At 39.6% G+C, this 14,841-nt stretch overlaps 1 long non-coding RNA gene across 2 annotated transcripts in view; it reads left to right on the top strand.

The window, feature by feature from the left end:
* The first annotated feature begins 1,111 nt into the window (after positions 1-1,111).
* Positions 1,112-14,841, top strand: part of LOC130283256 (uncharacterized) — a 21,354-nt gene continuing 7,624 nt past the window's right edge. The window contains exons 1-2 of one of the 2 annotated variants that reach the window (XR_008846619.1): positions 1,112-1,219; positions 11,779-11,910. This is a non-coding gene — a long non-coding RNA (uncharacterized LOC130283256). Of the gene's footprint in view, positions 1,220-5,793; positions 5,864-11,778; positions 11,911-14,841 lie in introns of those variants that run through there. The other variant, XR_008846618.1, reaches the window with a different exon arrangement.

The following is a 14,841-nucleotide window of genomic DNA, read 5'->3' as shown; positions in this document are numbered from 1 at the left end:
ATACGCAGCAGCAAATACGCAGCAAATACGCCGTGTGGGAATGTACCCTTATATGTAAGGATTTGCTTTATCTGTATTAGTTATCTACTTATTTATCTTTAATTCTCACTTTTTCCTATTTTTGGATGACATTTTGGTGCCTTTAGAACCAATTACCAGGTTTTCATAGAGTTCTGGTCTCAACATACAATGGTTTCAACATACAATGGTCGTCCAAGAAGCAATTAATATTGTAACTTGAGGGACCACTGTAATTAGTGCATCTGTCAGTAAAGCCTCTATACATTCGCGCTCATCTAGACCCTATTCTTCCTGCATTTCATTTATTAATAAGGTGAGGGGATTTTTCGTGATAGTTGGCACTAGAGATGAGCGAACTTACAGTAAATTCGATTCGTCACGAACTTCTCGGCTCGGCAGTTGATGACTTTTCCTGCATAAATTAGTTCAGCTTTCCGGTGCTCCGGTGGGCTGGAAAAGGTGGATACATTCCTAGGAGACTCTTTCCTAGGACTGTATCCACCTTTTCCAGCCCACCGGAGCACCTGAAGGCTGAACTAATTTACGCAGGAAAAGTCATCAACCGCCGAGCCGAGAAGTTCGTGACGAATCGAATTTACTGTAAGTTCTCTCATCTCTAGTTGGCACCATAAGTGTGTAACAGACACTTCGCTACCTCCTCCATAGTCGTTTATGTTGATGGGGTCACTCGGCTGATAAATATCAGGTGTAGACCTTAGGAGGGAAATTTATCAAAACTTGGGCAGAGGAAAAGTTGTCCAGTTAGTTGTCCCATAGCGACCAATCAGATCGCTTGTTTCATTTTAAAAAAGTTCTGAAACATGACAGAAGCGGTTTCTGTTTCATTTTGAAAAGGGCCTCTGAAAAATGAAAGAAGCGATCTGATTGGTTGCTAACGACAACTGCACCACTCTTCCTCTACTCGGGTTTTGTTAAAGCTTCCCCATATGTGCTGTGGTAATCTCTTGGGCAGCATCAGAAAGGACTCAATGGGGGACATTTATAGAGGTAAAGTAGACCAGTTGCCAATAGCAACCAATCAGATCGCTTCTTTCATTTTTCAGAGGCCCTTTTCAAAATGAAACAGAAATCTGATTGGTTGCTATGGGCAACTGGTTAACTTTTCCTCTACACAGGATTTGCTAAATCTTCCCAAATGTGTATATTTGATATGCTTCATATCTCAGCATTACATTTGGTGAGTAACAAACAGAATTGTACAAATATCTTCCAGAAATTTTTTTTTTGGGTAGATCCACTCGACTGTTCGGGCATGCTGGGAGTTGTAGTTTGGCAACAGCTGGAGGCATCCTGGTTGAGTAACACTGGTGTATACCTTTTTGAAGAGTGCACAGGAGCAGGGACTCCTGTCAAAGACAGGAGTTCCTGCTCCTATAAGTGGAAAGGTATACACTGTGGGGAGAATTTATCATTATGGTTATGTCTGCAAAGTTTTAGAAAAAATAAAAAACATAAAAAAAATAAAAAAGGGGGCGAGGTTTAGCGTAAAAGAAGTGTGGCCTCCATGGCCAGTAACTGACATGAACTATAGCCCACATATTGGCCCTAGATTAATTAATCTGTTTAAGGGTGGGTTCACACCACGATTTTGCTATACAGTTTCGGCATACGGTTTCATTTAAAAAAAAAAAAAACGTATGCAAACACACAGAAAACCGTGCCCATGGACTTCCCATTCAAAACCGTATGCACTATATTGTATACTGTTGTCTCCGTTTTTCAAACCATACGGTTTTTTGCTTTTCTTTTTTCCGGACAGAAAACCGTGGCCTACCACGGTTTTTGGTCCGGGTGAAAAACTGTGTAAAACCGTATACGCTTTTTTTTTTTTAACATGGGAGTCAATGGGAACCGTAGAGAACCGTATGTGCGCACAGTTCCATACAGTTTTCACCATAAGGTTTTTGACTTTGCACAGTTTTTTTTCTTGGAATTTCAATCAAACAAGTGAAACTTTATTCATAATGGAGTGAAAAGTTCAAAACGTATACGTTTTTTTCGTAAAAAAACGGATGCAACCGGACATCATTTTTCAAACCGTATACAGATAAAAATTTGTACACACGTTTTGATACAGTTTAGTCAGGTTTTGAGGAATCTGTTTTTTTTAATCAAAAACCTGATACAGGAACTGTATTGGCAAAAACGTGGTGTGAACCAAGCCTAAGACAAAAATTTGGTGTAATTTGCCCATAACAACCAATCACAGCTCAGCTTTCATTTTACCTCAGCAAGTTGAGAAATAAAAGCTGAGCTGTGATTGGTTGCTATGGACAAATTGGTCATCTCCTTAGTTACCTTTGTGTCTCATGCAGCTTGATAAATCTGGGCCGGTGTATATCTGGGTCGGAAAAGCCGACCCAATTCATCCTCCTATTATAACACCTCAATTTAATTTCAGGCCTGTTGTGAGGGCAGGTTACAGAAAGTATATAGTATATATATATATTAGAGATGAGCGAACTTACAGTAAATTTGATTCGTCACGAACTTCTCGGCTCGGCGGTTGATGACTTTTCCGGCGTAAATTAGTTCAGCTTTCCAGTGCTCCGGTGGGCTGGAAAAGGTGGATACAGTCCTAGGAAAGAGTCTCCTAGGACTGTATCCACCTTTTCCAGCCCACCGGAGCACCGGAAAGATGAACTAATTTATGCAGGAAAAGCCATCAACTGCCGAGCCGAGAAGTTTGTGACGAATCGAATTTACTGTAAGTTCGCTCATCTCTAATATATATATATATATATATATATATATATATATATATATATACATTATGTCCAAAATATTTGAAAAATTTGAATTATTTAAAATGTCATAAAAACACTGTTGACATGCTATAGAGACATGTCCCTGACCGATCACTAGAGGCACTAAGCTAAGTGCTACAGGAAATGTATTCTATAGAACAGTGTTTTCCAAACAGGGTGTCTCCAGCTGTTGCAAATCTACAACTCCCAGCATGCCCGGACAGCCGTTGGCTGTCCGGGCATGCTGGGAGTTGTAGTTTTGCAAAACACTGTTTTATAGAATACATTTCCTGTAGCAATTAGCTTAGCGCCTGTATAGATGTGTATGCAATGAGCTCCCTCTAGTGGCAGCTTTAGAAAGCCACTCTGACGATATTATGGCAAGCAAGGGTTTAGTGTAGGGTCCTTTATCCCCATGTGCCCCTAGTGGTCATGTCTTGCCTCTGTTGTAGGTTTGTCACCATGGAAAGCCTCACCGGGGTTAATGCTTCGACCCACCCAGACTATAGTCGAGATGGTAAGGAGAGATGCCCATAGTGATCGGTCGGATGCCAACTTTACAAAACTTTTGACTTGTCTCTATGACAGTGTTTCCCAACCTGGGTGCCTCCGACCGTTTCAATACTACAACTCCCAGCATGCCCGGAGCCTTAGTCTCTGTTCACATAGGAGTGAAACTGACACAGAGAAAAACCTGTCGACCCCTTCCTGGTTTGGGCTAAAAAGTACAGTCCAAAAATATCACGTGTAATCCCAGCCTTACAGATTGACATTACAAAAAAACTGGACAATCCTGCATGAAATGAATTCGGGATCCCAGTAAAAGAAGGGTTAATGTACTGAGCACTTGAAAGGACAGTGACATCACAAAATAGCCATGCATCCCCCCCCATGTGCGGAACGGCTCGTCCCATGTGTGATTTACTATGTTTTCTGTATTTGCTAATTTGGGAATAACTTGTATAAAATGTATCCAAACACTTTCGGCAATGATAACCGAAATGATTTATAGGAAACTTTATTTTAAAAAGGACAGGTTAAAGGGGCATTCCAGGAAAAAACTTTTTTTTTTTTTTATCAACTGGCTCCAGAAAGTTAAACAGATTTGTAAATTACTTCTATTAAAAAAAATCTTAATCCTTAGTGATGTAGAAGAAAAACCCGTAACGCGAATGAGTTGTTTAAAGGAAGCAACGATGACCAATGAGCGTGTTGATATAATCGCTATTTTTGTAAATGAGAGGTATGAACATATTTTTGCATTGCTTGGTTGTAATATGGCAAGAATGTATTTAATAAAAAAAAATCCAAAATGCTCACTAAAAAATAAATAAATAAATAAATCTTAATCCTTTCAGTACTTATGAGCTTCTGAAGTTAAGGTTGTTCTTTTCTGTCTAAGTGCTCTCTGATGACACGTGTCTCGGGAAACGCCCAGTTTAGAAGCAAATCCCCATAGCAAACCTCTTCTAAACTGGGCGGTTCCCGAGACACGTGTCATCAGAGAGCACTTAGACAGAAAAGAACAACCTTAACTTCAGAAGCTCATAAGTATTGAAAGGATTAAGATTTTTTTATAGAAGTAATTTACAAATCTGTTTAACTTTCTAGAGCCAGTTGATATATTAAAAAAAAAAAAAAGTTTTTTTCTTGGATAACCCCTTTACTGGTTCCCTTTAGGAACTGATAAGTGGTAAACCTGGGTGTCCACTGTCCCTTTCCCGGCGTCACTGCCCAAAATGGAAGCCGCGCTTCTTTGCCAGGATTTGTATTATTTTTGGCTCTTGTTAACCTATTTATTCAGCCTGGCAGGGAATAGGAGGGCTTTGAGTTTCTGAAGTCACCCAGCAATTCGAGGAGTGTCAGTGTGAGACGTTAAATACTTACCTTATGCCCATCTTATAATGGGATGAATCAGAGTCTGTGTGTGGGGCCTTCTGCCGCGCTCGGCCCCACATCTGTCAGGTTCAGGGTTAATAATGCTCTATTGCAGGATGCTCTGTGTTGGCTATGGTAACATTGGTTAACAAGATTATCACATTTATCAAAGCACAAAGACAAATAAGAGCGGCGGAGTGCTGGAGGGGACTCCTGTAGGAACCATATTCAAGTAAAGAGCAAATTAATTGGGTAATTATGTAACCCTCTCCGGCTTTGTCCCGGATGGCCTGGAAGCATGGCACAGGCGCCGTTGTGATGACAGGTACTCGCTGTTAGCAAATCCAGGCTACATTCGGGTGGGTGGAAGAAAGAATATGGAAAATCAAGACTGGAACTAGGTGCAAACTTTCATGGAGAGAAACAGGGAATGGATCGGATCCCATTACTTAGAGATCAGCGTCGCATGGTGTTGAGTTAAAGGGGTACTCCCCTGGAAAACATTTTTTTTTTTTTTTTTAAATCAACTGGTGCCAGAAAGTTAAACAGATATGTAAATGACCTCTATTTAAAAAAAAAAAATCTTAATCCTTCCTGTACTTATCAGCTGTTGTATGCTCCACAGGAAGTTATTTTCTTTTTGAATTTCCTTTCTGTCTGACCACAGTGCTCTCTGCTGACACCTCTGTCCATTTTAGGAACTGTCCGGAGCAGGAGAGGTTTGCTATGGGGATTTGCTCCTATCCTGGACAGTTCCTAAAATAGACAAAGGTGTCAGCGAAAAGCACTGTGGTCAGACAGAAAGGAAATTCAAAAAGAAAAGAACTTCCTGTGGAGCATACAACAGCTGATAAGTACAGGAAGGATTAAGATTTTTAAATAGAAGTAATTTACAAATCTGTTAAACTTTCTGGCACCAGTTGATTTAAAAAAAAAAATTCCAGGGGAGTACCCCTTTAAGGATGAGAGTTAGGGCTTTTGGTCAGCGTTTTTCAGTGGTCAGTGTTTTTCCAAACAGTGTGCCTCCAACTGTTGCAAAACTATAACTGCCAGCATGCCCGGACAGCCTTTGGCTGTCCGGGCATGCTGGGAGTTATAATTTTTCAACAGCTGGAGGCACACTGTTTAGAAAAACACTGCTCGAGGCCAAAAGAAATCCAAAAAGATTCCGATTTCCTGGGGTTATCCACCATAAGGTGAGTTTAGTGCTTACCTGCCAGACAGTAATGGACATGCTTAGGAATAGTGACGAGCGGCACGGGCCATGTTCGAATTAGAAATTTTGCGAATATATGGACGAATATTCGTCCTATGTTCGCAAAATTCGCATATTCACTATGTTCATTCTATTTTTTTCATGCGAAAATTTGTAATGAAATTCGCATAATGCGCATGCGCGATTATATCTCACCTAAAAGAAGGGAGGGATCAGTGTCCAGTCTGGAAGTGCCGATATTCCATATTCCCATAAATATTCGCATAAATATTCACATAAAAAAACAAATATTGGTCATTAAGGATATATCACTATATTCTAAATATTTGCAAAATTTTGAAGTGCCAATATTCGTGGTAAAAATTCACATTTCGAATATTCGCACTCAACACTACTTAGGAAGGATCTGCGCTTGTCTTGTGCTAAATGGCTATGTTGTGAGATTACCATAATGCTGTGGCTATCTTTTTGTGAACTATTTCCTGTTGGAGTTCCCTTAAACTACAAGTCCCATCATTCCTTGTTTGTAAGTGGGAGGTCACTTTTCTCCCTCCCATACATCAGCCACCCCACCCATTGAAATACATCTGGTACCCTTACCATGCAATAGACCAGTGTTTTCTGACCAGGGTGCCTTCAGCTGTTGCAAAACTACAATTCTTGCAGAATGATCTCTCTCCCACTCAGAGGTCGCTTCACCCATTGAAGCAAAGACAGGCTCCCTCTGAACACCTGACTAGTGATGTAATGTCTTGGGCAGCACTGCTACCTGGGAAAAGCTGAGACAACAGTAACTTTGTATGCTGTTAAAAATAAATAGTGGGGCAAAAATCATTGTGAGACCACAATAAAACACAGGTACAGACACTATATTACGAACTACACTAACTTTACAGCCTCTGAAGCATAGTCAAGTAAAAAAAGAATCCCGGAATACCCGTTGAAGGTCTCCTCTTGCTTTTTTTTATTTTTTTGCACCAAAAAAGAAAATAAAAAAAAACAACACAAATGTCACACTGTGGAAAAGAACACCGCGGCTACACTTTTTTGGTATTTTTCGTCAGTTTTGGGCTCAGTGGCAGGACAGTTTTTCTCTGGCTTTTTTTTTTTTTTCAGGTAAAAGAAAATGCCAGAAAAATAAACAAGTGGAAACTTAGCCTGAATCTAAATTTGGGGGGGGGGGGATTTGGAACCAATTTGATTTGTGTCAAATCAATGGCATGTCTCTAGTGAAAACCCTTTAATGAGCTATCTTGGTCCCCATATTGGTTGTCACCCAGCAGGTTTTCCACTTGTTTTATTTTTGTCTGCGTTTATTTGGACCAAAAAAAAAAAAAGTTGGAAAAAGCGCCAGAAAACTGTCCCTGCATTTTCCTGCATTTCTGCCTGGCATTTTAACCATTGTGTGGAAATTGTTCTTTTTCTCCTCCTTGCCGTTCTTCCTGTGTCACCCCTTTTTATTACTCTTAAAAATACATTTTTATTGGTGTTTTTTTTCTCTCCCATAGACTTTTATGGAAGAAAAACGCCAAGATGTCATAGAGAAAAATCACCACAGTCTCATCATGCTGCAGTTTTGAAAACTTGCCACTAAGCCCAAAAAATGCGGAAAAACGCCAGAGAGGAGTTAACAAAAAAATACCAAAGACAAAAATGCCAAGTGGGTATTGCTTTTTACAATTCCCTATTGACTTGCAGCTAACATCTGGCTGTGGCATTTTTTTCTTGGAAATATAGGGTTGTCTTCTGGTCTTCTGAATCTTTATGGCCCATTATTGTATCTGAGCTTGGTGGGCCAGTCTGACCCAGCACCATTTTGTTCCTGTACCAGTATGCCAGTATGTCCTGCCTTATAGTTACTGACGGGAAAGTCCTACAAGGGCAATCTTACCTCCAGCAATGTTCGGGTCACACAGAAGGTCTGGGCAATTTCATCTTCATTAAAGCACAATTAATATGTTTATTGCAAAAAAAAAAAAAAATTCTAAGGCTAGGTTTCCACTTGTTTTTTTTGTTTGTTTTATTTTTATTTAATTTTTTTTGTAAACACCTAAAAAAACGCCAGCAAAAATGCCAAAGTTAAAACCCACATGGCGATTTCTATGACTTCTATGGGAGTAAAACTCCAAGATTTTCCAGAAAAAACGCCAAAGTCTCAATAAGAGGTTGTTTTTGAAAAACTGACAAGGAGCCCAAAATTGCAGAAAAACACCAAAAGGATTTAAAAAAAACATCAAACTGAAAAAGTCAAGTGGATATGGCATTTTGCAGTTCCCTATTGACTTGCAGCTAACATCTGGCCACAGAGTTTTTTTCACAAAAAAAAATGCCATGCGGCAGAATGGGCGTTTTTATTGGTGTTTTTGCCCAAAAAATAAAAAAAAAGTGGAAACCTAGCCTAAATGTCGAATTAGTACATTCCTGGAAAAAAAAACCAAATTCCCACATTTTCAAGAATAGCATCCAGGATGGAGTAGAAATGTATCCCAGACAGGGAAATAGGTAACAGTGGGTACCTGAGGGCCCATCTGACACATAAGAAATCACCAGTATTATAATGGTTTCTGGGCACTGTTACAGATTTTGCACTGGAGCCCAGGAGCTGCCGGTTACGCCTCTGATCCCAGGTCACCATCACTTGTGCCCATACATCATCATTATGGGAGTAGGGTGTGGGAAGCTGGAAGGTGCAGGTACAGATACATTGATACAATCTCAAGTGTCCTACATTCTGGGAGGATTCCTCAAAGCCTCCCTGTCTCCAGCTTTATTTACTACAATCAGAGGATGTTTGTGGCACTTTCCTCCCTAGAAGCCCAGACACATGAAGATATATGAAGGAAGAAGACCCTGATCACTCTCTTAAGACAATACATGAATTCCCTAGTCAGGGTCTAAATGCCTTAATGGAGATATAAGGAGAGATAGGAGCGCTGGTTAGGGAGTGTCACTCTTCATGGGTGACACTGTTATGTGATATGGGATAAAACAGACTGGATTGTCTGCAAGGCTCCAAAACTGTCCTTCAGGGCATCTCCCTAATGACATAGCCTCCCTGGTGACCGGTCACCTCTCCAGCATGGCTACTGGCTCTTGTGTATAGGATGAGATCCTGGGTCCTGCTGGGCCAGACTGGGTTGGAAATCAAGCAGTTTCATGGTGATGTGTATATTTTTGGATGATGTGACGAGCCTAAGAGGATCTGCTTAATATGAAAACAGCACTATTGGCTACAAGGAGAAGTGTATAATGTAGGGTGAATAGAGGGGAGCAAAATGATAAGAAATCCAGAGGTGATTGTAGGTGGCTGAAGAAGGATAATGGAGGCTACAGAGAGCCTCAATGACTGAAGAATGATAATGGAGGCTGTAGAACCCCAATAACTGAAGAATGATAATGGAGGCTACAGAGAACCCCAATGACTGAAGAATGATAATGGAGGCTATAGAACCCCAATGACTAAAGAATGATAATGGAGGCTATAGAACCCCAATGACTGAAGAATGATAATGGAGGCTATAGAACCCCAATGACTGAAGAATGATAATGGAGGCTATAGAACCCCAATAACTGAAGAATGATAATAAAGGCTACACAGAACACCAATAACTGAGGAATGATAATGGAGGCTATAGAACCCCAATAACTGAAGAATGATAATAGAGGCTACAGAGAACCCCAATAACTGAAGAATGATAATAGAGGCTACACAGAACACCAATAACTGAAGAATGATAATGGAGGCTATAGAACCCTAATGACTGAAGAATGATAATGGAGGCTATAGAACCCCAATAACTGAAGAATGATAATGGAGGCTATAGAACCCCAATAACTGAAGAATGATAATAGAGGCTATAGAACCCCAATAACTGAAGAATGAAAATAGAGGCTATAGAACCCCAATAACTGAAGAATGATAATAGAGGCTATAGAACCCCAATAACTGAAGAATAACAATAGAGGCTATAGAACCCCAATGACTAAAGAATGATAATGGAGGCTATAGAACCCCAATAACTGAAGAATGATAATGGAGGCTATAGAACCCCAATAACTGAAGAATGATAATGGAGGCTATAGAACCCCAATAACTGAAGAATGATAATGGAGACTATAGAACCCCAATGACTGAAGAAGGATAATGGAGGCTACAGAGAACCCCAATTACTGAAGAAGGATAATGGAGGCTATAGAACCCCAGTTACTTTGGATGGAGGCTTAATACAGTAAGTAAAGGATGAGGATGACGGATACTTAGAATGTAAGTGACTGTAAAATGGAGGCTGCATAGAACACCGGTGGGTGGAGATTATGGAGGCTGAAGAAAGTGACTGTACTATATGGATGGAGGCTTCATAGATTAAGTAGAGGATGAGGATGAAGGCTGTGTAGAATAACTGGAGGATGAGAATAAGGGTTACTTAGAACCTTAGTGACTGTATTATGAGTGAGGATACATGAATCTGCAGTGTATGGGGTAGGTGGTAGATAGGTGTGTTATGTTTTTTCCATCTTCTGAGTTGACATTTCCCATTCCTTACCTGTTTACCGCTGTAAAGTCGCATTGTCAGGACAGATCTGTTGGGGTCTTGCTGCGTCTTTCCCACAGATCAGGGACCAGAAATTATTTTGTCCATTTAATATATTCATGAAATGTATTCACTGCTAAATGTTATTGTGCAAAAGTATCTGACAAACATTTCTGAGGATGATAAGGATGATGATAATGAGGATGATGATGAGGATGATAAGGATGATGATAATGAGGATGATGATGAGGATGATAAGGATGATGATAATGAGGATGATGATGAGGATGATAAGGATGATGATAATGAGGATGATGATGATAAGGATGATGATAAGGATGATGATGAGGATGATGATGATGAGGAGGAGGAGGATGATAAGGATGATGATGAGGAGGATGATGATGATAAGGATGATGATAAGGATGAGGATGATGATGATGATAAGGATGATGATAAGGATGATGATGAGGATGATGATGATGAGGAGGAGGAGGATGATAAGGATGATGATGAGGAGGATGATGATAAGGATGATGATGAGGAGGATGATGATAAGGATGATGAGGAGGAGGAGGATGATAAGGAAGATGATGATGAGGAGGATGATGATGATCCTTGAGAGACTATGAGAGTGTACCCTGTGACCTTATAGATGATCCCCAGGTATATTGGGAGTCAGTGACAAATGCGTCTCTACTGTACCCCCCCCCCCCCTTGTAAGGACCCCCTGATGTGTCCCTTGCAGATGTGCCGCCAAATATATTGGGAGTTGTAGTTGCAGATTTACAGGTTTAAGTTCACATGTAGTAATTAGTTATATGACTGATACAATACGGAACATTTACTTCTCCTGCTGCGGTAGAACAAGAAGTCTCAGCAATCCCCAGCAAAGTGTAATCTCAAACATCTAGAGGGGCAACATCTAGAGGGGCAACATCGAGAGGGGCAACATCTAAAGGGCCAAGTCCATCTCATAGAATGAATGGTTCACTAACCTGGTACATCCACCCAACAGGTGTGACCTGTGAACCCCCGGATATATTATAGGATATACAGAGATCTATTTTCGGACATTATAGAGTAAATTGTGGATGATGATTATTATTATTATTATTACTACTGCTACAATAATTATATATTTCTATTTTCCAAAGATAAAATTACCAGTTTTATAATGACTTATACCCTATGTACTATATACCATGCTATAGGAATTGTGTAAATCATATATATATATATATATATATATATATATATATATATGTAATTGCTTTGTGTTCTCACTGACATATCCTTCCTCTAGGAGTAACAAGCAGTTACTTATCATGTAAAGCATTATGTGTCGTCCCACATTATACAGGATATTACAAAATATACAGGACATCAGAAAACATTACACAAAGAGTATACAGGAGGACAGAACTAGAATAGCAGTGTCCAAATAGTAGTTGCTGCTCTTCAGAAGGAAACAAAATGTATATATACCGAATAGGTGAGCGCTGGTCCCTGCATTCCACTGCAGTATATAAATATAATGTTTGCAATATTATTATTATTATTGTAGCATATGTGACAGTAGTATAATTATATGATAAACATAATATGATAATATTATAATAATGATATGATAAGAATGATAATCGCAGTTCAAACTGACCCCCCTATCATATACAATAGAAAGAAAGAAAAACATTGGAAGATCGGACTTAATGATTTGAGATAGTAATAAAATATTACAAAAATAAACATTCATGTATAGTCAGATACATAGAAAGATAGGAGACAGACATTATATTATAGATGTAAGATGTCACCAATGTCGTCCAGACATTTGGATATATAATGTGTATTACTGTACCATCCGGGAGCTGTATAAAGCCTTGAGATTAATGTAGTTCTGTGACAAATGGACAGTGCCTAGCCTTAGTAGTAATAGTAGGAGTAGGAGAAGTAGTAGAATTAGAAGTAGTAATAGTAGGAGTAGTAGTAGGAGTAAAACATATAATATCCCAAACGGAAAAAGTGCTTAAAAATTAACTTTTAAAGTTAAGTTTTAAGCACCTTGTTTTTCCGTTTGGTATATTATATGTTATATTGATTCATTAGGTGATGACTATCTATAACCATGGGTACCCGTATAGCCCAATAATCTAAATGCGATATTTTAGTATTAGGAGTAATAGTAGTATTAGTAGTAGTAGTAGTAGTAGTATTAGGAGTAGTAGTAGTATTATTAGGAGGAGTAATAGTAGTAGTATTAGGAGTAATAGTAGTATTAGTAGTAGTATTAGGAGTAGTAGTAGGAGGAGGAATAGTAGTATTAGTAGGAGTAGTATTAGGAGGAGGAGTAGTATTAGGAGTAGTAGTAGTAGTAGTATTAGTAGTAGTATGAGGAGTAGTAGTAGTATTAGTAGTAGTATAAGGAGTAGTAGTAGTAGTAGTAGTAGTATAAGGAGTAGTAGCAGTATAAAGAGTAGTAGTAGTGGTAGTAGTAGTAGTAGTAGTGGTAGTAGTAGTAGTAGTAGTAGTATAAGGAGTAGTAGTATTAGTAGTAGTATAAGGAATAGTAGTGGTAGTAGTATTATTATTAGTAGTAGTAGTAGTGGTAGTAGTATTAATAGTAGTATAAGGAGTAGTAGTAGTAGTAGTATAAGGAGGAGGAGGAGTAGTGGGTAAGTATAGTGTAGAGTATATACAGCTCTGCGTCTTGTCCTTCCTGATACAATGTTGCATTGTCACTGGTGAGAAGTCCAATCTCCGCATCTATATACAATACAATAACTATATGTTCTCTAAGCCTGAGGGCTCTGGGTGATATTCGGGTGATATTCGGGTCATGTAATGCTCCATGTAGCTGCCCCCGTGTTTCTCCTGACACATTTGGGGCTTTTCTGTGGCCTCCTTCCTGTCCCTTCCCCCTCTGTCCCAGGCAAATTGCTAGACATGTTGCAATAATGACCTGGCATTGAGGCTGGCAGCCTCCTGCTGAAAGGCCCGGCCAGGACATAGCTGTCTCCCTAATCAGCCTCCTCCACCCCCTGCTCTCCCTTTACCTCCATTCTCCAGCCTCAGAATAGGGAACACACTGGCCACATTCTCCATCCCTGGGCTCAGCAGAGGCTTAATAATAACCTTACTTTGGGAATCAATGGGGTATATAGAGGAACGTCAATCTGGCCTCTGTGGAGGGTTTTGTCCCCAGCACACACCTATTGTCCCTGAATCCAATAAAAAGCCATTCTCCTTCCCACCTTCCTAGCAGCTCAGAAGCTTCCATTCACTGCAGCCTGCCCCTACAATGGCACCTCCCTGGGCCTTGTTCTTCTGTGTCTTCCATTCACACAGGCTGGCACACTAACAATCAGCCCGAGTGTGGCAGCTTTGCCCTCTCCTCACACTATATGACAAGAGGGACTCAAACCCCCAACTCTGGAGAGGAGAGGAGCAGCCCAGGAGGACTCAAGTGCACTGCATTCTGCTGCCCCTGCATGAAAGGAAGGCTGGGGGTCTCCTCTGTGATGGGCTTTATTCTCCAGTCCAACCCCACACAGATACCATGACATGGCCTGATACTTCTTACTGTATACAGACGTGTATATACAATGTCCAAAGCAACAATTCCATGGGCATCACAGATTGTCCACTAGAAACTATGTGCTGTGTGATGGGTTTTCATGTAAACATCAACAATTAACATAAATAACATAGGCAGATACTATGAATATACATACAAATAGAGATATAGAGAGAGAGAGAAAACGAGAGAGAAAGAAAACGAGAGAGAGAGAGAGAGAGAGAGAGAGAGAGAGAGAGAGAGAAAGAAAAAAAGAGAGATAGAGAGAAAGAAAATAGAAAGAAAAAGAGAAAGAAAGAGAGATAGAGATAGATAGAGAGAGAGAGAGAGAAAGAGAAAGATAGAGAGAAAGAAAATAGAAAGAAAAAGAGAAAGAAATAGAGAGATAGAGAGAGAGAGAGAGAGAGAGAGCGAGAGAGAGAGAGAGAAAGAGAAAGGGAGAGAGAAATAGAGAGGGAAAGAAAAAGAGAGAGAGAGGGAAAGAGAGAGAGAAAGACAGGGGGAGGGAGAGAGAAAAAGAGAGAGAGAGATGAGATATACATTTTTTCATAGAAAGAGATAGAGATAAAAAGATGGATACAATATAGATAAATAAATAGATAGATGTGAGATAGATAGATGATAATATAAGAGCGAGATAGATACTATAAATATGAGATAGATAGATAGATAGATAGATATGAGATAGATAGATAGATATGAGATAGATAGATAGATATGAGATAGATAGATAGATAGATATGAGATAGATCGATACTATAAACATTAGAAGGGTACATGATATATAGAGTTAGGAGATAGATAAATTCACATGACAAAAATAAATGGATATAGTATAAAAATGTAAGA

The sequence above is a fragment of the Hyla sarda genome, chromosome 7 (assembly GCF_029499605.1).
Source record: "Hyla sarda isolate aHylSar1 chromosome 7, aHylSar1.hap1, whole genome shotgun sequence".
NCBI lineage: Eukaryota > Metazoa > Chordata > Amphibia > Anura > Hylidae > Hyla > Hyla sarda.
The sequence above is the reverse complement of the archived record's forward strand: the minus strand, read 5'-3'. Positions and strand labels throughout refer to the sequence as shown.